Source organism: Pseudopipra pipra, chromosome 15 (genome assembly GCF_036250125.1).
Source record: "Pseudopipra pipra isolate bDixPip1 chromosome 15, bDixPip1.hap1, whole genome shotgun sequence".
In the NCBI taxonomy this organism is placed as follows: Eukaryota; Metazoa; Chordata; class Aves; order Passeriformes; family Pipridae; genus Pseudopipra; species Pseudopipra pipra.
Genome location: NC_087563.1, coordinates 16631429 through 16651335, shown reverse-complemented (window position 1 = coordinate 16651335; position 19907 = coordinate 16631429). Strand labels below are relative to the sequence as shown.

General features: G+C 46.3%; 1 long non-coding RNA gene across 2 annotated transcripts; it reads left to right on the top strand.

The window, feature by feature from the left end:
* The first annotated feature begins 3086 nt into the window (after nucleotides 1-3086).
* LOC135422736 (uncharacterized) lies at nucleotides 3087-8542 on the top strand. 2 transcript variants are annotated; one of them, XR_010434560.1, is made up of 4 exons: nucleotides 3087-3172; nucleotides 3455-3558; nucleotides 3870-3950; nucleotides 8303-8542. It is a non-coding gene; the product is annotated as an uncharacterized LOC135422736 (long non-coding RNA). The 2 variants fall into 2 exon arrangements; XR_010434559.1 differs by lacking the exon at nucleotides 3087-3172 and having other exon boundaries at nucleotides 3374-3558.
* Nucleotides 8543-19907: the final 11365 nt, after the last annotated feature.

Below are 19907 nucleotides of genomic sequence, written 5' to 3'. Positions count from 1 at the left end.
AGTTAAACCCCAATGGCTATTTGTAGGATTATTAGGGTCAAAGCTGATGGTGGGGGAAGAATCCCAGGGCGTCTGCAGTTAGAGAAGCACCTGCCCAGCAGCGCTCCCTCGGGAGCCCTCCCGCAGTTTGCCCACGGGCTCGGTGGCGGTGGGAAGGTGCTGGGAGGTGCCGTGTCCCCCTTCCCAGCACTCAGGTCCCATCACCCATGGGCAGCTCTGAAACCCGAAACGCCTCCTCCCAGCCCAGGGCAGGCTGGTTGCTAATTCCTCCCAGTGTAAATTCCCACCCGGAGCTGTTTTCCGACGGCGGGCGGCGGGGGCTGCCCGGCCACTACAAATTAGAGCGCTGAGTGGCAGCTCTCGCAGGGATGCTGCTCCCTCCTCCTGACACGCTGGGCTGCCTCAGGCTGCAGGCTCTTGATCATCGTGGCATGTTCCCCTCGGTGTCCCGCCGTTAATTATTTCTGTGTTGGGTTGCAGTATCATCTTCCCCTGACCAGCAGCGCCTGCAGCAACGACAAGAGCAAAGCCAGCAGGTGACTGGGAGCCCTGGGCGGTGGCAGTGGGGCAGCTGGTTCCATGCAAGACCTTTCCCTCCCTGATTGCTGTGCCAACGCTAGGCTGTGAGTCTCAGCAGCAGGATTTTTGCCTTCCTCCTTCTCTGGCATGTGAGGAGGATCCAGATGCACCTTATCAGTGACAGGAGAGACGTGCTGGGGCAGGCAGATGCTCAAGGGCAAGGTCACATATTGAGCTCCCATGGATGATGCTCTCTGTCCTCCAGCAAGTCTCTGGAGTTGAGATTGTTGTGTTTTGCATAAATGCAGTGGGGAGCTGGGCTGGGAGGGGAGATTGAGCCCTGGCTCAGAGCAGCAGTGGCCATCTCACACTCAGAATCACCCTGGTCATGACTGCAGGGCATTGACCTTCCTCCTGGAGGCAGAAATCTGGCAGGATCAGATTGTGTTGGAGTCCTCTGATCCAATTAAATCAGCCTGGAAGGACTCACTGCAAACCACCACTTGCACATCGTTAAGGGGCAGCTAATGCCTGTGGTCAGTGTGCCGGAGAGGAGCTCCCTCCGGGAGAATCCATCCCTCCTGCCAGCACCTCCTCCCGAGGCAGGTGGTTACAAATACACAGCTCCTTCGAGATGGAGTGGCCAACCTCCCCTCCAGCAGAGCAGCCAGCTCTCCTTTGGGTGGTGGTGACACTGCTTGTTGCATTAAACACCCGTGTGAACCCCAGACAAGGTGTGCCCTCGGCAAGCCCCGTTTCATGGCTTTCCTTCCCTAACCCCTCCAGCGAGGGCAGGAGCTCCCTGCAAGCCTGTTCCTGCTGAAACACCCACCCAGGGCTGTGCACAGGGGCAGGGCACAGGGGAGGGCACTGCCAGGGGCACCAGGTGGGTATAGCTGCCTGGGCTCAGTCTTGTGGTGGTACAGGGGTGGAAGAGGAGGCTCCCAGCTGGACACAGTGCATTGCTCCTTCCTGTCATGCAGCCAGCCCATGGCAGAGCTGTGGGCACCACGGGCACAGCTGGGCACAGCCTGGCCAGTGACTCAGGCAGGTCTGCTGTCAGGCCAGAAAGCATTTACCCTTCAAAATACACTTTGAATAGCATGAAACTGGCACCTCCTTATAATTATGAAGTTGGGGAGTTCTGTTGACAGAGTGAGTCAGGCTGCCTCGTGCTTTGTGAAGGTGGTTGCCCATGTTATGTACACACATGTTCAAGCTCATGACAGGTGGGAAGGACGACTGTCACGCTTTCCTTTCCCTGATTTTAGCAAATTAACATTATTAAGAATACACACAAGTCAATTCACTGACTTGGGAAACGTAACTTTGTATACTTCTGTCTACATTTGCTATAAACCCATGTATTTTAACGTGTTTGTTATTTTGCTTGTTTCAGGTTTATGGTTTGCAAAGCAGCAGCCATTGGCAGCTGTTGATCCTCTCTGTTTTGTGTATCTGGGCCTGACTAAATTTGAGACTTAATTTCTGCTTTTCTCTTTTGCAGGAAAATATTTCAATTTCTTGTGAGCGGCATTATTGACACCAGTATTGTAAAGAAAATGGTTCAGTGTTGCTTGTGTCCTGTTCTTCCAAAGGTTTTGCTTGGCTGCATGTTTGTACAGCAGAATACTTTCTGCTGTTCTTCCTTGTACCTGTTCTTTCAATGAACACCGTTTCACTGAGATCTGACAAGCTCATACTGCTCCAGTGCAACAACTTGTCCATACATATTGTGGTGCTGTGTGAAAGAGCTCCCTCATTATTTCAGCACAGTGTGTATCTCCAGCATTTGTCAAGGCTTGTTTGATTCAAACGTTTTTGTCTTATCAGAGGGGAAAAAAACCAAAACCAACCAACCCTTTAGAACTGTCAATGGGGACAATTAATCATGTTAAAAAAACAAGAAGAAGAATAGTGCACCCTAAGGAATGCCTGGCTGTTATGGCACCAATGAGGAAATCAGGTGTTGGAGCCAATTTGGAAATGAGCTCTGTGTCCCAGGCTCACTGCAAGCCCCAAAGGGGGAGTGTCCAAATGGCTGGAAGCATCAGGGATGTGAAAGCTCCTGGGTGTCCTCCCTCAGGGACCAACACTGGTCCAGGCAGGACTAAGGTCACCCCTGCCCCTTGTCCAGGCAAGTGGATGGCTGAGAAGTGTGCACTTCTCCTTAGTGCCATTTCTGTATAATGGAATTATTAAATGAACTTTTAAGTCATTAGTCAGCAAAAACTTAAAATTCCAGTGAAAAATCTCGAGCAGTATTAAAAAATCCTCATGGCACCCAGCTCCATGACTATTTGGAAGACCTACATTAATCATTTAATAGGTATAGTCTTCCTTACTCTAAATTCACAGCCAAAAGTAGCTAAGGAGCTGGATTTCATGCTTGTTGACCATTTTGTTTTTCATGCTGACAGGTGGATCAGAGATAAGAATTTCAAGGCTTTTACCTACAAGGCTTGGCTCACATCTCTAATACTAATTTATACTGACATGGCCTCATTCCCATCACTGATGTCATAGAAGTTAACACAGGTGTCAGTTCTGCTCCACAAAACTTCCATGGAGCTCTGGTAAGGTGAGGAGGATGTGTCAATCTTCTGTGGTGGTTTTACACCTGCAAAGCCCCCAGATTCAGTTGCTCTCCAGGGTGAGTGTGTGGACTGTCATTTCTTGCCTTTTTTGCCTCAGGAGCCCATCAGTAAAATGGATGTCACTGTATCCCATTTCAAAATGCTCTGCACTAGCTGTTGTAGGAGTTGTTGGTAGCTGTCAAGAGTTGTTCCAGGCAGCTCTTATATCAGATTAATTTTATTTTCAGATAAAAGGAAACATTTTATTTTCAGATAAAAGGAAACATCTTTTTATTTCTCAGGATACACTTTAATTTCTTGTTGTTTTATTTCACCCCCTGCCATGCCCCATATTTGAGCTGTCCCAGTGAACAATATCATCAGAGGATTTAAATACTTGTACAAGGCAATGTGAACAGCAGAAGGAAAGTGAGATGACTTTACTATTGCTGGGAAAAAGCAGGTCAGTGTCTTTTGTTTAACACTTGCTTTGCTCTTGCCATTCAGTGCAAAATCAAAATTTCCCTTCCATGTGAATTTGCAGCTTAGTGTAACTCTTGGTGTTTTGGAGGGACAGAAAACCAAACTTTGCCTTTGCTTAAATCAGAAAACTGATAAAAATTTATAAAGCTTGGCCAGTATGATTTGATGAGTGTTTAGAAGTGCAGAGGGAGGTTGAACACCCTTGACTTTCAATCTCTTTTGGACTTTTTACCTGTGGACTTCCGTGGAATTCCTCACTTGCTCTGCTCTGTGCTGTGTGGGAGCTCACAGGGTCCCTCTGAAGATAATGGGTCCCTTTGTTTGCAAGACAGAGAGAGAGCAAGACCCCAAGGAGAAAACAAAGATCAGCCTGTGAGTACTATGCTTCTTAATCATGAAAGAGATTAAAATATCTTGAACCAGAGATTAAAATATCTTGAACCAGATATTGCCATAGCATGGGGTGCAAGCATGTGTACTGCTTCTTTTGAGTCTCTCTTTCTTTTCCTTCCTTTGCCAGCAGAGATTCCTGGCAGTGGGATGCAGGGCTGTTTGTACTACTGATGTGGTGCTCTTCTACTCTTACTAAATGGAGCAGAGCAATTCCCACTGCTCCCAACCTGGATTGTGTTGCCAGCACTCAGTTCACTTGGAAAGCTTTGGTCTTATTGCATACATCCAGCACACACTCTTTTAAGTGGTTTCCAGCACTCTCCATAGAAAGAAGAGGGAAAGATAATGATCCTGTGGAAATTTTGGATAGAGCTGAGCATAACCTTGGTGTCCAGGCTGACATTCAAGATCTTCAAGGCTGTATGTTTTGCTGCTCTTTTCAGCAGCTCCAAGACAACAGACCAAGGCAAAGACAGCCTAAGGTAGTTAGATTAGTCCTCATTTCCAGGTATACCTGCACACCCAGGTCCATCTTTTCATCCCTGTTTTTCTTTTTGCTCTCAATGTGTGCAGAGACCTGTGTGAAAGCAACACCTGCTTTTATTCCTTTTCTACCATTTCATTCCATTAAGTGCATTCTTTCCTGAAATGCTCCGTGACGGCACAATTCCAAACCCTGACACACTGGGGTTTTACTGGGTTCTTTGCACGTGCTCCTGGCAGTGATCCACAACCCCTAATTACGACTGTTAGCAGAGGGGCGGTATAACTGAACTCACAACTTGAGCCCCAGAGCTGGTCTTCCTGCCTGGAATCATGATTTCATGACATTTTCAAGTAGGCTTGGCTGCCAAGGCTTTGTGCTTCTCCAAGGTGAGGCTGGTCCCCATTTCCCCACGACCACCCCCTTGGGGGAGCCACCAGGTCCACAAGACCCAGCTTAGATTAAACCAAATGAAGCATGAGGAAGAAATAGGGAGTTCATTCACGTTTTTCCTCAGAGTCTGGGATGTGACCTGGAAAAAAGGTGCCCCAGGGAGGCTGAGCATCCCTCTTGCAGGGTGGTGGCAGAGCCCAGGGCACGCTGGCTGGGATCAGCTCCCACGCTGCAGCATGAGGCGCCAGTGCTGGATTACTCAACCCTCCTTTTTGATAACGAGCCTGAAAATTTTCCACTGTGCCCCGTGTGTGCTGCAGTGCTGGTAGGGAGCACGGTGTCACTGACTGTTGTATCAGAGCTTCCTGAATCTTTCAGGAGTTCTGGGTATTTGGGCTGATGCCCTGAGGAGCATTTCCATCCCTGTTGCTGCTTTTTGGTCCTGCAGTGGCGCTGCTGAATCCTTTTCCAGTTCAGGTCCCTGTTTCCAGGGAAATAACTTGCAATTGCCCCTTGCTTCCTCCTGAGTCACCCCGTGTGAGCTTTGAGTTTTATGGGAAACATGAGCAACTGCCATAAAATCTCAATCTCCTCTGTCCCCAAATGACATCGTGGATGCAGTACATTGCACATCCCCTTGGATCTTTGGAGCTGTGAGATGATTTGTGTCCTATCTTCAGAGACACCTCCATCAGCTTCACCTTCCTTGGGAGGTTTGAATAGCCAAGGCTGTCAGGCTCTCGTGGAGGATGGCCCAGGTTTGGAAGGCACTGTTCTCAAGTTCAACAGAGCCTCAGGCCAGGCTCTGCTTTGGAGGCTTAATTCCCTTTCCCACTAGACCATCTGATTACGAATAACCGTGACTGAATGTTGTATGTCGAAATCCATAATCCCCTGCAAATTGTTTAAAGTCTTGTCCATTGAACTGCAGACCTTTATCAGACAGCAATTTATGGGATTCCGTGCCTGGCAAATGCAAATATAATATGTGCTGTGACATGTTTTGGTGTCAGATTCTCTGTATTATTGGATAATATTATATAGTTCCAGGTTCACGTGAATAATAACCCCAATTAAAATGTGATCTTTACCAAAAAGTATAAATAAATCTGTTTTAGGCAGCTCAAGTATTTCCTTGTCAAGCTATTTTATTTTTTAAGCCCCCATTTTTATTTTACAAGTTGCTCTTCTCAGCATTAATCCGTGAGCAGCACACTGTGAGCATCACAGGCTCTCCTTTCATTTTGCTCTAAGAGGCAAATGGGGAACAGCACTTCCATGTCCAGGAAAACCTCGTGCTGGATGACATGAATCAAAAATTGTAAAGTTGCATCACGTTGTGAAAGAGATTTTCCATCCTTTTTTCCTTTTTACTGAGGTTAACTTTGCTGCACTGGGAAAGATGTGTAGTCTGGGAAAGACATCTAGAGTGCAAAGGGTTGTGGTGCAGATACCCTCGAGCAAGACCTACACAAGCAAACACCAAGTCAAAGGCAGTGAAGATGGACAGCATGTTCCTGCTCTAAATGAGTTATCCCAGGCTCAGGGCTGCATTTGGTACCCAAAATACTCAGAGCTTTTGGTACCCGAACAATGGGCTTTGGGCAGTGGGACACATTTTATAGAGACATCAGCTTGCTCAGTGCAAACTCACAGATCTCAAACAAAGTAGTTAATTTTCTTTGTCAGTGGAGATGTGCTGAGACGCTTAAAATAATGTTTGCAGCCATTAGGCTGTGCTCAGAAGTGGTGCAGATCTTGGGGGTTTGCTTGGAATGGGATTGTGCTAAGTATAAGGATTTACTCCTTTCCTCACAGTTGGATGCTATATTTTATTCTACAAGTAAATAATGAAGGCAGGAGAATTGCAATTTAAAATCTCAGAGAAATTTGTTTCTTAACCTCTTACTGGGTGGCTGGACTTGGAAAAAAAAGTTATTCCTTGTCTAGGCAGCTAAAAGGTGTGCAATGAATGAACATTTCTAGTCATTTCTGTTTGAAGAGGTGGTTCACATAAGCATTTCCATGAACTTTATCCTCATCTGGAGAAAAACACAACTAGGATGTGAAAACAAAGAAGAAAAACGGGGTCAAACGCTGCAATATGACTTAGGGCAGCTCTGGTTCAACGTGAGAGAAACTGGAGTGAGTTCAAATGTGTACTGTGGTGGTGAGGTTGTGTGTGTGGGGAAGATGCAAAGTCCAGCAGGATTGTACCTCTGCAGGGAAATCCCACCACTGCAGAGATGGCATCACTTTCCTTTCCTTGATCCCCAAACCCGTTCTGATCCTTCAGGGCCTGGCTGGGACTTTTTTTTCCTTGCTGTGGACTCACGTAATTCTTAGCTCTTCACTTGGGTTCCTGCAGGCTGGGGAGGGTATATTTTTAAATGGTGTTAGTGGAAATTTTGATTCAGGGCTTTCTGAAATCCCTGGAACTGAAGGCTTGAAGTCCAGGCTGCTGCACTGTTTCCCTGGACACGTCTTCTTTTTTCTGCCTGGAAATTTTATACCAGTGGAATTAGGGGATTTTACATATTTATCCAGGATTTCCAGCATCTGGTGTGTGGCTGGAGCAGTAGCCCTGCCACTGACATAGACCCTGTGTGCTCCCACATGGCTGTGCAGCCCTGGGGCATCCCGATCCCATCCCCGGGTGGGCTGTGTGTGCCCATCCACCACGGGAGCCGTGTGGGTGACCCAAAGCTTGCCAGGAGCACCTGCTGCAAAGCACAGAGCTCACTTTGGGCAGCCCCACACCAATAAAACAAGCTGCTGTTGGATCAGAGCCTGAGCTCAGCTGTTCTGGTGGAAATCAGGAGCGATGCTGCTCTGAGGGATGTAGTTTTTCCATGAGAAAGAAAGAGGAGCATCAGCTGTGGGAGTGTGTCATGCAGCAGAGTGACTGAGGGCACTAATGGCATGGGAATGGCTGGTTCTTTTATTCTCTAACCCATCATTTGCTGTAACAACCCACAAAGTGCTTTACTCTCAGGTAAATTCTCCAAGAGAAGTGGTTTCCCCGTTTGCCTCAGGACAGTAGCTCGGGCTGAGGGAGCTAAACCCAACCAATCAATGAGGGATAAGAATAAAACCGGTTTTAAGAGAGCTGATGATAAATTTGCACCGGACTTGGCAGAAGCCTGTGATGTTGGATCCAACCAAAAATTGGCTCCAGGGGTGCCGAGACATGGAGTTTCCTCAGCTCTTTGGCTCTGTCCTCATGAACTGATTTCAGCCTCAGTCAGAGAAGGTGGAAGGATTTCCAGTACTTCCCTCAGCTCTGCTCCTCCCAGGGCCCATCCCTTGGTCCTGCTGGCAGCTCATGGCATGTGACAGAGGAGGTGTTGTGAGCATTGGTGGGGTGGAACACCCAAGCCCTCTGTTTATGTGTAAAGTATGATCTGAAGTCTTCTGTTTCTGAAGTATTTTATTTTTTTCCCCTGTTTGCCAGATTTCTTTAATGCATTTTCTTGACGCATTTCCAAGTTGCACGAGAAAGCAAGGAAGCCTGAGAAAAATGAGGAAGCCTGAGAAAAATGTTATTTAAATGCATCTAGGAATTTTTGTTTGTCAAAACTCTGTTCAGTCTGTGAATTTGACAACCATTTCAGTAAAGTTTTTGTAAAATTGGAATAGAGAAACATGAAGCTTTTCATCCGATATATCCAATACAATGAACAAACTGGAACAACTGAGTTTTACCCTTTTTTTTTTTTTTCTCAAAATAGTTTCGAAAATATTGTGAAGGGACAGTGAAAAATTGTGGTTTAAGGTTATTTATACTTTGAGCTAAGGAAAAGTAAGAAGTGAGGTATTTTTTATATAACTTCAACTTCCAGGAGAGCTTACTGTGTAAAAAAAATTATCCCATTCCCATGGTTCCATGAAGGGCCATTCCTTAACCTTTTGGGAGAGATGAACAAAATCCAGAGAGCTTTGCTAAATATGGGAACTGACAACTAACACAGTTTAAGAGAGACAATAGAAATCTTTTTGATGAGGTAAATCTGACCAGAGATCAACTTTTTCAGGATATTTTCTAATAGGAAAGAAGCAGTGGGGTCATCCAGATCCCTTTGAAAATTTATTGCTGTGCTCAGGAATTCCTTGTACATCCCAGGACTGGGAATCTGAGCAGCAGGCTGCTGTGGCAAGTAAAAAAATAAATGGTGTTATCTTGATAGCCAGATAACACAGTATCTGCTCACATAAAGTCATTTGGAGAATATTGTTTGTGAAAACCTCTTTGCTTTGGATCCATTCCTTCTCCTTTCCGTTTTCTGATAAAAAATCCTAAACACCAAGCAGTTAAAGGCTGCCATAAAACTGAGAAGAAACACTGACACTGGTGCTTTATCATGCTCCATCTGGGAGGCGAGCCAGCTCTTCCTACTTCAAGTTTATTTCTCCTACTCTGCTTTACCTCAGATAATGTCTCATAAACAGTTAAGAGGGTCATTTGTAAATGTCTTGGAATGGTTATTGCTCTCATCATAGGCTTTGGATCTTCGTGCTTTCAGTTAGTGAACATCAAGGTAAAAATCAAAACAAATTCCCCAGCCCAGGGAAATGACTGTTTGGGAATTTCTTCTGTTCCTAGGACAGAAAAGTTGCTATTTTTCTCCACCTTGTTTTTAAATTGTAAGCTTCATCTCTCATATTAGGTGAGACTTGCTTGCTTTCTATATGACTGAACTTCTGCTAAACCAAGGACTAGAATACCTAAACCAAGAGCTCAACTGGAGCATTTTGACAGAATATGGTCCCAAAAAAGTGGGTTACTGAGCAACAAAGTCTCAAGGGGGGGCAAACTTCTTATTTCAACCAAGCCTGGATACATTCTACCCAACCATTTATCATAGCTTTGTTAAATGAATTAAACCCCTGGTAGCCAGCAGCAGCAGCATGTGTTGGGAGGGCACTGAGAGCTCCTTTCTCCTTCTCCTCATTTGTGCCTTGCTCATTGGTTCTCTTTTTTTTTTTTTGAGAAAAGAAAGACCCCTGCCTGCAGGTATTACCTGGGTGCTTGCAGAACCCTGTTCCAAGGGCAGTGGGTACGTGATATATCTTAATATATCATCACATATTTATGCCCTGGCTCTGTCCATCAGCACACGACACCCATGGTTGGGGGTGCCCCTGGAGCCTCACAAACCAGGCTCTGCAGTGCCTCAGTCATGGCATGCAGGGCAGTGGCAAGGAGCTTATAATGTACAACTTATAATGTGCAAAACCAGCATCTGTGCCCTGCTTTGAGCAGAAGCAGCAATGAGGGCTCCATCCCCGCACTGCTGTGTGTGTCAGGCTGTGCTTTGAAAAATGGGTGTTTGGCTAATTTCTTGGGACTGTGTTTGAAGAGGCAGCTGTGTAAAAAGACATTTACAATAATCTTTCATGTTCTCCAAAGGAAAAGAATCCACCTGTGTAATCTTTTAAGTTAAGCTTCCCTCAGGTCTTGTTTAACGTTATGAAAATGGCAGCTCATATAATTTTATTATCTGAGCTAAATATGATTCCTTCTCTGTCTTCCAGCTATTTCTCCTAATCCTTATCAATAAAACTACTAGAATATAATGATTTTATAGGCTGCTGCTTCTTTGTCTTCTTTCTTGTATTACTTCAAGTGTATTCTCTTCAAGTAAACCAATTAATCTCACAATTAGAAACCCAAAGCAACGTTATGCAACCCACACAGCTACATCAGTCAGGAATGCAGAGGCAGAGATGACCAGATATTTACTTGTGATGTCCTAGTTCTCAAAGGATTCGTCGGGAAACAACAAAGAGAAGAATGTGTTGAACTGGGAGAGGAAGTGGGGTTTCCTTGTAAGTTTGATTTGGATTATTTAAGGATGGGCTGTTTGGAGAAGTTCTGCTCTGAGCATCTCTGCTCTTCTCTGGCTGTAAGACAAGGGAAGATAAATTCCCTGGATTTATTGTGTACAGAGAGGGTGGTGGAGTGGTGGTCTGAAGCTTTGGAGGAGGCTGCATCTGACCACAGAAATCAAACTGCAGGAGGTGCAACAAATTAGAAATTGTGATTTTCTGCCAATCCCAAAGAACTCATAACTGCTTTGAATAATGAGATGCAAGGCTGGGGCTTGTAGACTCAAACCTCATCTCCTTGGGCAAAATGGGTATCTTCTGTGTCTTGACCCTCCATAAGACAGGAGTGATGAGAGATACCTACTTCAAGCAACATCTGAGATTCCAGCTCATGTTTTTAGTGTGCCCTGCAGCAATCACTAAGTAATTATTATGCACTAATTTTTTTTCAGCCCAAGCCTGTAGTTCCTGCTCACTCAGGGGTAATTTTAGACTGCTGCAGTCAGTGTGGTATCATGGCTGAAGCTGATCTGAGTGGATGTATTGTGGTCTGAGCTTTAGCGAGGCAAAAATCTCTTCTTGTGCAGTACAATATATGTCATTGTAGGCAGAGTGTATTAGTTATCCTTTCATACATGGAAAATAAATGACCGTAAAGCTCCCCAAGTCACACTGTCTGTATCAATTGTCTGTGTCTGCAGAGATTCCAATACTGGATGTCAGTGATTTAAAAACAAAATTAAACGCTCCAACTAATTATAGTTCTGTGCACATATAGTTACCTCTGAGTAGTTGCAGCTGTCAGGTTCAAATATTTCTAATAACTGTGGCTGTGACATTTGTTCAACAGATGAGGTAAGAATAAAAGATAAAGGGGCAACAGCCTGGGTTGAGGAATGGAAAGGAGATCGGATACAGAACTTGATGCCATGAGCACTGTAACACAAGTTTGAAGGTGGACTTGAATGCACCAGATTTTGCAAATAAAATTATGTAGCAGGTGGTAACACTGGAGACCAACAGGGAGAAAACACCATGTGGAGGAAATGTTGAGAAATATGTGTTACTCCAAGCCCAGAACTGAGGAGGCTGAACGTCAAGGTTTCTCTCAGGATGGGTTTAAGGTCCTGGAGCAGCTCATGCCATTTCTGTTGTGTTTTCCCATGGAAGGAGGGCAGCACTGTGCAGAGGGTTGTCTTGCTCTAAAATGCATAAGGACCAAATCCTCTGTGCAGAAGCCTTCACCTCTGGGCTTCCCTGCAGCACAACCTGGTGCTTGTGTCCACCCTGCACCAGTCCTGCATTTCCCTTCCCTTTTCTGCACAGGTCTTCACTCTTTCCAAGCTGTACTTGGAGATTTCAGGCGTGGAACACCCTGCCTCTGTCTTGCATAGCTAACTTTTCTCTTTTTTTCCCCTTCCAAATAATTTTTTACACATTTCTCTCCTCAACCCCTTCAACATGGTGTGTGTAAGACACGAGATAACAACAGCAATATAGTTTTTCAAAGACTTCCACTGAGAATTCCTATCATGACATTGCTGACAGGAGATACCTTAAAGAGAAAAGCACCGTAAGGAATAACACATGTTTGGGTTTTTTGGTTTTTTTTGGTGGTGGGAGGAGTGGAGGGAGGAAAGATTAGTAGACTATTCTCAATGTGTACGACTCAGACCTGTGATCTTTGCTGCAGAATCCAACTGTGCAGATCTATCAAGTTCAGCCATGCTGGGGTATGCCACACAGGTGGATGGTTTAATCTTGACAGTTGAGCTTCCAAATGAAAGGAGACAGAAAAAATGAGATGAAAAAAAACATGCTAAAACCTGTTCAGCTCCCAGCCAGGCTTCGGAGCCTACTGGATAACACTGCTGCTCGTGGAACAAAGGCTATGGGTGGCTCTTTCAGCCCCTGGTACTATATTGGTTTTCTTAGAGCAGTTGTAAAACAGCAAGGACCCTCCCACCTCACAAAATAAAGGAGGTGGGGTGCAGTTCTGCTTTGATGAGGAAGAAGCAGCAACCTGGATATGTCCTTGCAGAGCTTACCCTGAAATGCAGCTGAGATCCCTGAGCAGAGCGTGTGTTTCACAGGGGAATGATGACACCTGAAAATCTGTTCATTTAGGGCTGGGTCTTCAAAACTGCACATCCTGCATCCAAAGAGTCCCTATTTCATTTAAATAGGACAAAACATCCAGTTCTCTCAGCAGGAATATTTCAGAGCTGCCTTGCTCACCCACCGGCTTCACACCCTGCTGCCTCCGGAACGCGGCAGGTTTGGGTGCATGTTGCATCTCTGCTGCAAACTTCCAGATGCAGGAGCAGAGCTAGCATGGCTTGGGTTAACATTAAAAAAGGGAAATGTTAATGAAATGCTTAAGCACATACCTATGACACAATCTGAAACAGGTGGATGTGGAGCCATTGAAGGGCTCATGCTTCACTCAAACCATATGTGAAACTCCTGTTGCCATCCTAGGAGCAATGATCAAGGGCAGGAGATGGCTGTTAGTGAGCATGATTTAAAACTGACTTTAGAAAGAGTAATTTATGCTCTGGAGCCTCCTCAGATGTGTACCCAGTAGGAAATTCTGTAGCTACACCTGTTTACACATCTTTGGGCTCTCTGAGATGCTAATGAGAAACCCAGCCCTCACAGCACGGGGAGAGACTGTAACAATTACTGAGCCCCAGAAAGAAAATGGGTGTCACTGACTGATTTATCAGCAAGCTTTCCTGCAGGACAGATAATTCATGCCAGGAGTTTTGAGGGGCCACCAGGCTGCACTCAGGTTTTGCTGGACAAGGCTGGAGACTGCATCCAACAGCACTGGTAACACAGTGCTCTGGAGCCAGGGACTGTCCAAGACAAAGTTCCCTTTCATCTCTTTTCCTTTTTGCTTGTAACTACATTTTTAAATATCCATCTGCCCTTCATGTTTGTGAAGGCTTTGAAACTTGATGGGGTTTCAGATGGTGTCACTCCTGTTGGGAAGCATTCTTCATTCTTGGCAACTTGAGGGCCTCACACTGCACCAAGATTCACTGGGGGCTCAGCATCTGTTTAACATCCCCTTGCCCTGACCCCTGGCCATTAGTGCTGCTTGTTAATGAAGGTAGAGAGAAACCAGTGTCCCTGGACTCGGGATGCATGCAGGAGCAAGAGACCACCTCGTTACACCCAGTCCCTGATGGTCCCCCTCCAGCTGCAGGAGTGGAGCGTCCTGCAGGAGTGTGTTGGCTCTCTGGAGAGACCTTCCCTCACCAGATGCTGAGAGAGGGGCTTCCTTTGGCCATAGTCACCCTCTAGGAAACCACAGAGCTGTGGCAACTACTTCACAGGACAGAAATAAGGCTGAGTTAGACAACCTGTGTCCTCTTCCTAAAATCCCCAGGAACTTTCTCCTCCAAAACCTCACCATCTCCCCAGCAAGCTTCCCCAGAAAAGTGAGGAATGGGGGAAAAGCAGGGACAGTCTTTGAAGAACTGGTGAAAACCTGCAGTTGTGCAGAGATCCTTCTGTTAGAGATGCCCAAAACTGGGGCTGGATCACGGGGTGGCACCAGCACTCCTCTGCACAGCAGTAGGTGTCTGCACCTCTTCACGCCTCGGGAGTTCGGGCTGGGAGTGGTGGGAGTGCGGAAAACGCTCGGGGAGCTTGCAGGATCAAATGGGTTGTTTAAGCACTAGTCATTATAATTTTGTTTGTGAAGCATCCCTTTACTTTGTTAAAGATACATAAAACATGGTAAAAGATGAATAAGGCTCAGTGTAAATGGCCTTGCATGTTTAAGAAGCCGCTCCTGCAGTTTTGGGGTGTGATTCCGTGGGGTGAATGCGCTCCCATCAAAGCCACTCGGAGACTCCAACGCCAGTCTCATCATTCCTCTTCCTAAAATCAGATTGCAAACCAGCAACAAGACTTCTGCTTAATTACAGCCCGAGGAGCGATGTTTGGGCCGGGACTCACATCAGATTTCACACTGATAGATGAGGAGTACATGTGCTGATACCATCTGCAGGCTGGGCACAGCTCAGCTCGCAGGGGTGCACACCGTGGTGAGGAGCCACCCTGCCACGCCGTGTCCCTGGCAGGTCCCCTGGGCTCAGTGGGACCCACGCTGGCACCAGGGAGCACATTTCTTTGCTGAGCCAAGCGCAGCTTTCCTGTCGTGCAGCCTTGTGCTCGCCCCTCCTCTCCTCCCTGAAAGCCTTGGGAGTTGGAAGACTCCTTTTTCTCTTTGCATAAGCAGGACATAAATTCAAAGGGTTCTGCTGAATATTTGTTAAGATGCATATTTATGTGCAAGACCCTCCCTACCCCTCAGAAACCGTTTAGTTAAAAGAGGATAAAGATGATTTACTTATGCCTTAGGGCTGTTGCTATTTAAACACTGTACATTTATGTCTATTTACTCTGGTATTTACTAAAAAAGCATAGTTAAATTAGCAGTCGCTGCCTCTCCTAAACCATTTCTGAAGGCTCTTACAGCACTTCTTTAAGGGAACAAACTCAGGGATGAACAAACCACGTCATTCTGGCTGTGGGACAGTGAAAGCAAACGCCCTTTTCCAGTGGCCACAGGGAAAGAAAACGATGTCTAGGGATTCCTCAGTGTGACAAACTGCTTATTTTGGTGAAAAACCCAGCTTTACAAACTGTGTTGGCACCACACACTCTCTGCAGCATCCCTGGGATGGTTTGCTCTGTCACCCAGGTTCACACGCAGGTTCCTGCTGTCCCATGAGCTCCATAAATGGTGCATAAGGGGCAAAATCCCCAGGATTCTCCCCCTCTGAGCTTGCCAAGGTTCTTTTTTCTGCTCAGGGGTATTAGCAGTAATGACACTGGTGCAGTCGATAACTGGCTGGCTGTGCTTAATGACCCGAGGCACGACAGCTCCTCTCAGCTGGCTCCCAATCCCCAGGAAATGCACCCCGGCCTGATTACTGTCGCCTAAAGAGTCACACATGTACCCCGGGAACCTCCTCTTCATTAACTTCACCTCTGCACAGAGAGCTGCTGCACAAACATATTTTTTCAATCAGATAATGCATTTTCAATTAAATGACTTAGTTTCTCCCAAGTTTTCTCTTCCTTTCCTGCTGTACAGGAGCTATCTGTGTTTAATGCTGTAATGGGACCTTGCCATAAAGTTGGCCGTGCTCTTCCGAAGCGACAGCGACGACAATTAAGATGTGTTACAGTTTTCCACTGAGTGTATTTGTACCATATGGACATGCAACGTGGCTCAGAGCAGAGGCTGTTCCTGAAAATTCAGGGCAAGATGTGACAGATGAGAATTCTTAGTGAGGAGTCACTGGGGAACTCTGGGCAAGCAGGAAGCTCCGTATTCCCATACCTGTCTGCCTGGAGTTCCCCTGCAGATGACTTTGGCAGCGGTTTTAGAAAGGAGCACGCAGGTTTTTTGTGAGCATAATGAATGATGTATGGCAAATGTTTGCAGAGCAGCTGAGAAGAAAAGCTGCTGGGGCAGGGCTTTGGGTTTTCACACCGCAATAGTGAGCTAAGGAGTGGGACCTGGAGATAACGTGGCTTTGGGGGAGTGCCGGCAGGGTTGAATTCAGCATGAATCAGAAAACTTTTTTGAACAGTGAGGTGAGAAATAGGAAAGGGTTTCCACTCCAGAAACAACGTTCTCCCTCTATATGAATGTTTTCCAGAGTTGTTGAACCATGGGTGTTCCATGATTGAGGCTTAGCCTTTGGTGGCAGGTGGGAAATTGCATGTGCTCCTTACTCCAGAATGAGGAACAAGAACAAATCTGCTCTTTCCCAGACAGAAAGAGGCCACCAGCACCCAGAAACAGACTGGGATGGCCCCAAGGACCAGGCTCCCTCCTGTGCAGCTCTGTTGGGAAGTGAGGGAAGGGGGTTGCTGCTCCAGGTGTCATTCCCTGCATTACCGGTGAGCCCAGGAGTGGCATTTTGCAGGTGAGACAACAATCCTGTGGCAAAAAGTTATCCCTCAGTCTTGGTACCCAACTGGATTTGCTGAAACTGTTGGTGGTTTTCATCTCTCCAAGCCCTGTCCCAAACTTTGCAGCTTGTCACACTTGGCATTGCAACGTGGGAATGACTCATGAAGACCAAAGACATCCGGAAGTGGCAGATTCAGGCTGTGCTTTGCAAAAAAATGCCTTATTTATTAAGATTTTTATTTTTCTCCTGAGCAGGCACCAGCTCTCCAGGACTGCAGAGTGCTTTGGGTGGAAATTCTGGTTTTGTTTTGCTGTGGTTGAAGGGTAGAAAGGGGGCAAATAAGTGAGATGCTTTTCCAGCCCTCAGGCAGGGTGGGCTGGGTGCTGGGGGCTCCCATACAACTTCTTTGCTCAGGAAAGAATATGGGTCAATTTATTCTGTTTTCTTTTTAGTATCACATAAGAGTTAGAAAAGATCCCTTATTTTTAAAGTGGTTTTTGCTTTGCTAATGTGGCTTCAACAGTCTTCTGAAGAAAGTGGTACAAAAGAAACGATGTTTGGAGCAATTTCCCGTGTATAAAATGTTAAATAGCTTTACAATGAAAAGTGAAGTACAAAACTTTGAAGCATACTTATTCCTTGTTCTTGGTGAATTCTTAGAGCTTGCATTGCATGGAGATTTTTTTTTCAGGAAAAAAACCATAAAAAACCCAAACCCTTTGGCATGTTTAATGGAAATCAATCTGAACTGGTTTCAACTGTTGGTAAATCAATGCCATCCCTGTGCTCTCTGTGAATACTTCCCCGTTCCTTAAAAATCATGTTTGTATTTGTTTAAAAAAAAGCTGCTCAGTGTTTGGCACACAGTGAACTAGACATTGATGGTGCTTTAAAGTGATCACAAAGGAGTGTGAGCTCCTACAAACCCATCTTTGGAGGACAATCATTCCAGCCTGCCCATCACCTCCCTCTGACAAGGTCCTGCTGTGGGATGCACTCGTGTCCCTGCTGATGGCTCTGGGCACTGACATACAAGAAGGCCTCCATACATCCTGCACTGCCCAGAAAGTACTTTTCCTGTGGCCTGAGCCTGCTGGAATCAGGCTGCCTGTGAGTGGTCCACAGTATGCACTGAAGCTCCACCTCTTTAGCAGTGGAGCTTGGCAAACTGGGCAGTTTGCCATCAGCTCTGTGTCCTGGGAGGTTGTCACTCATCCCTTGTAGCAGCCTCTGCCTACAGCCATCCATCACCGTGTCAGCAGCAAGCCCTCGCTTGCTCCTGTCCATGGATCAGAGTCAAAAGAAAGAGACAACCAGGGAAGGGAGGAACAGGTCTATGAGTCTCGGTGTCATACTCTCAAATGTGCTTTTTTGTCTGGGTGAGTGGCCCCCGGTGAGTACCAGCCCCACTCACACTGTATGGGGACATGGCACAGCACCAGCACACTGGGCACAGAGCACAGACAGGCCTCTCCAGCTGGTTGCACCTTCCCTGGTACCACTGGGTGCCACTGGCATGCCAAGGCCCTTGCCAGGTGGAGGAAAGGCCATACAATAAATCTGCCATCTAAAAGTAACCTGCTGGTTTGCATGCTTAGGTTGCCTGTCTGCTTTTGTACTAATTCTCCACATCCCACAGTGTCACAGCTCTTGTCTTAGACGTGTGCAGGACAGATTTCCAGGCTCTATGAGACAAGCACCAACTCTAGGAATTAGGAATCTGAATGCCCTTGAAGATTCCCACACTTTTTCCCAGTCCCACATGATTGGGAGGATTACCCAGACACTCCTTAAAGGTGCCATGGGAAGAGGAGTGCTGCAGGATCCAGTGCCAATGACTTCCTTGAGGATTTTTCCTGCTGGAAACATGCAAGGAAAGGACATTTTTGAATTGTTTGTGCAGATATTCACAGGTCCTGAGTGTATAATGTGCATCCCTCCATGTTTGCACTGTGTGCCTTTACCTTGTTAATTGCCATGGGCATTTTTCCCTGTGGCACCTCCCTGTCCCTACAGATGGCACAGACTGGGGGACCTGCAGGAATAAAGGATTTTTCCCCTCCATCTCCGCTGCTGCAGGAGCTGCACAAGGGCTGCCTTGCACAGCGAGCACTCGCATTATCTGCCCCATATGCAGCCATCTGGTTCTGCTGAAGGTTTTGATCTCTCAGCCGGGTTTGATTTATGTGGCAAGAGCGGCGACATTCCCGTCGGAGAAGCCGAGCGCGATGGTTAACGTTGCCACTGCTTCAGGGTGAAGTTGGATCCCACCAAGGCTGAGTTTTAGGTTGCCCCTTATTGGACACATCTGGTGAGGGAAAGGCTCTCTCCTTGCCCCTGGCCCACTCTGGCTGGGTTTGGGCCAGGCAACGTGGAAGCCGTTTGCATTTTCAATGCCTCACGTCTTGGTTTGCGGGAACGCCGCTTCCCCCGCCGTCAAAGTTCGGGAAAACGATACTGGAGGGTATTTTTGCACTACAAGGAAAAACGATGCAGGGGTTTTTGACTTGGTATAAAGAGGGTTTTGTCCCCTGCTGTGAGAGTGGCAGCATCAGGCTGTGAGTCCCTGTGATGATGAGCCTCCATGAAGTGTTTTGTACGGACAGTGCTTCTGGGCACTCATTATGTACAGAATGTCACAACACCACACACTGCTTATCTTACATCCTGAGTCCTCCCCATGGATACTGATGGTTTTTCTCCTTTTCCTTCACCTCACAGAGGCTGCGAAACACCATATTTAATGGTTGGGTACTTGAAACTCCTCTTTGTGCTTGTTTTTTTTTTTTCCTCAGATAATATTACTTATCATGATGCATTATCATAACTTTTTACTATTTCCCTTATTGCATGACATTTTGCAAAGTTCATGAATGAATAGTCATTACGTCCAGCTAAGAGACCTGGTTTTTGAGGGGATTATCCCTGTCTAGGAGAATCCCAAAATAAAACTGAAATATAAAATTAGTCTAATCCAGACCTCTTTATCTTCATTTCCCAGTGAAATCCAGCTGACCTTGGGTGAGATGCATTGACTTATATTGAATGAGCATTGTACTGGCACAAAGCTTTTTGGGATGGGAACTGAGAAGAGAAAACTTCAATTGAAATGTCATAGGAAAGTTGAGAAGGCAAAATATACTGACCCAACGTGGAGCAAGCACAGCCCTCCACAGCAGGCAGGGCTGGTAAGCCCTGAAAAAAGTGATTTGTTAAGGTTTGGGTGTGTTTCTGTGATGCAGATACTGGAAGGAATTTTTATGGGATCTGGCCCTGGAATTGAGA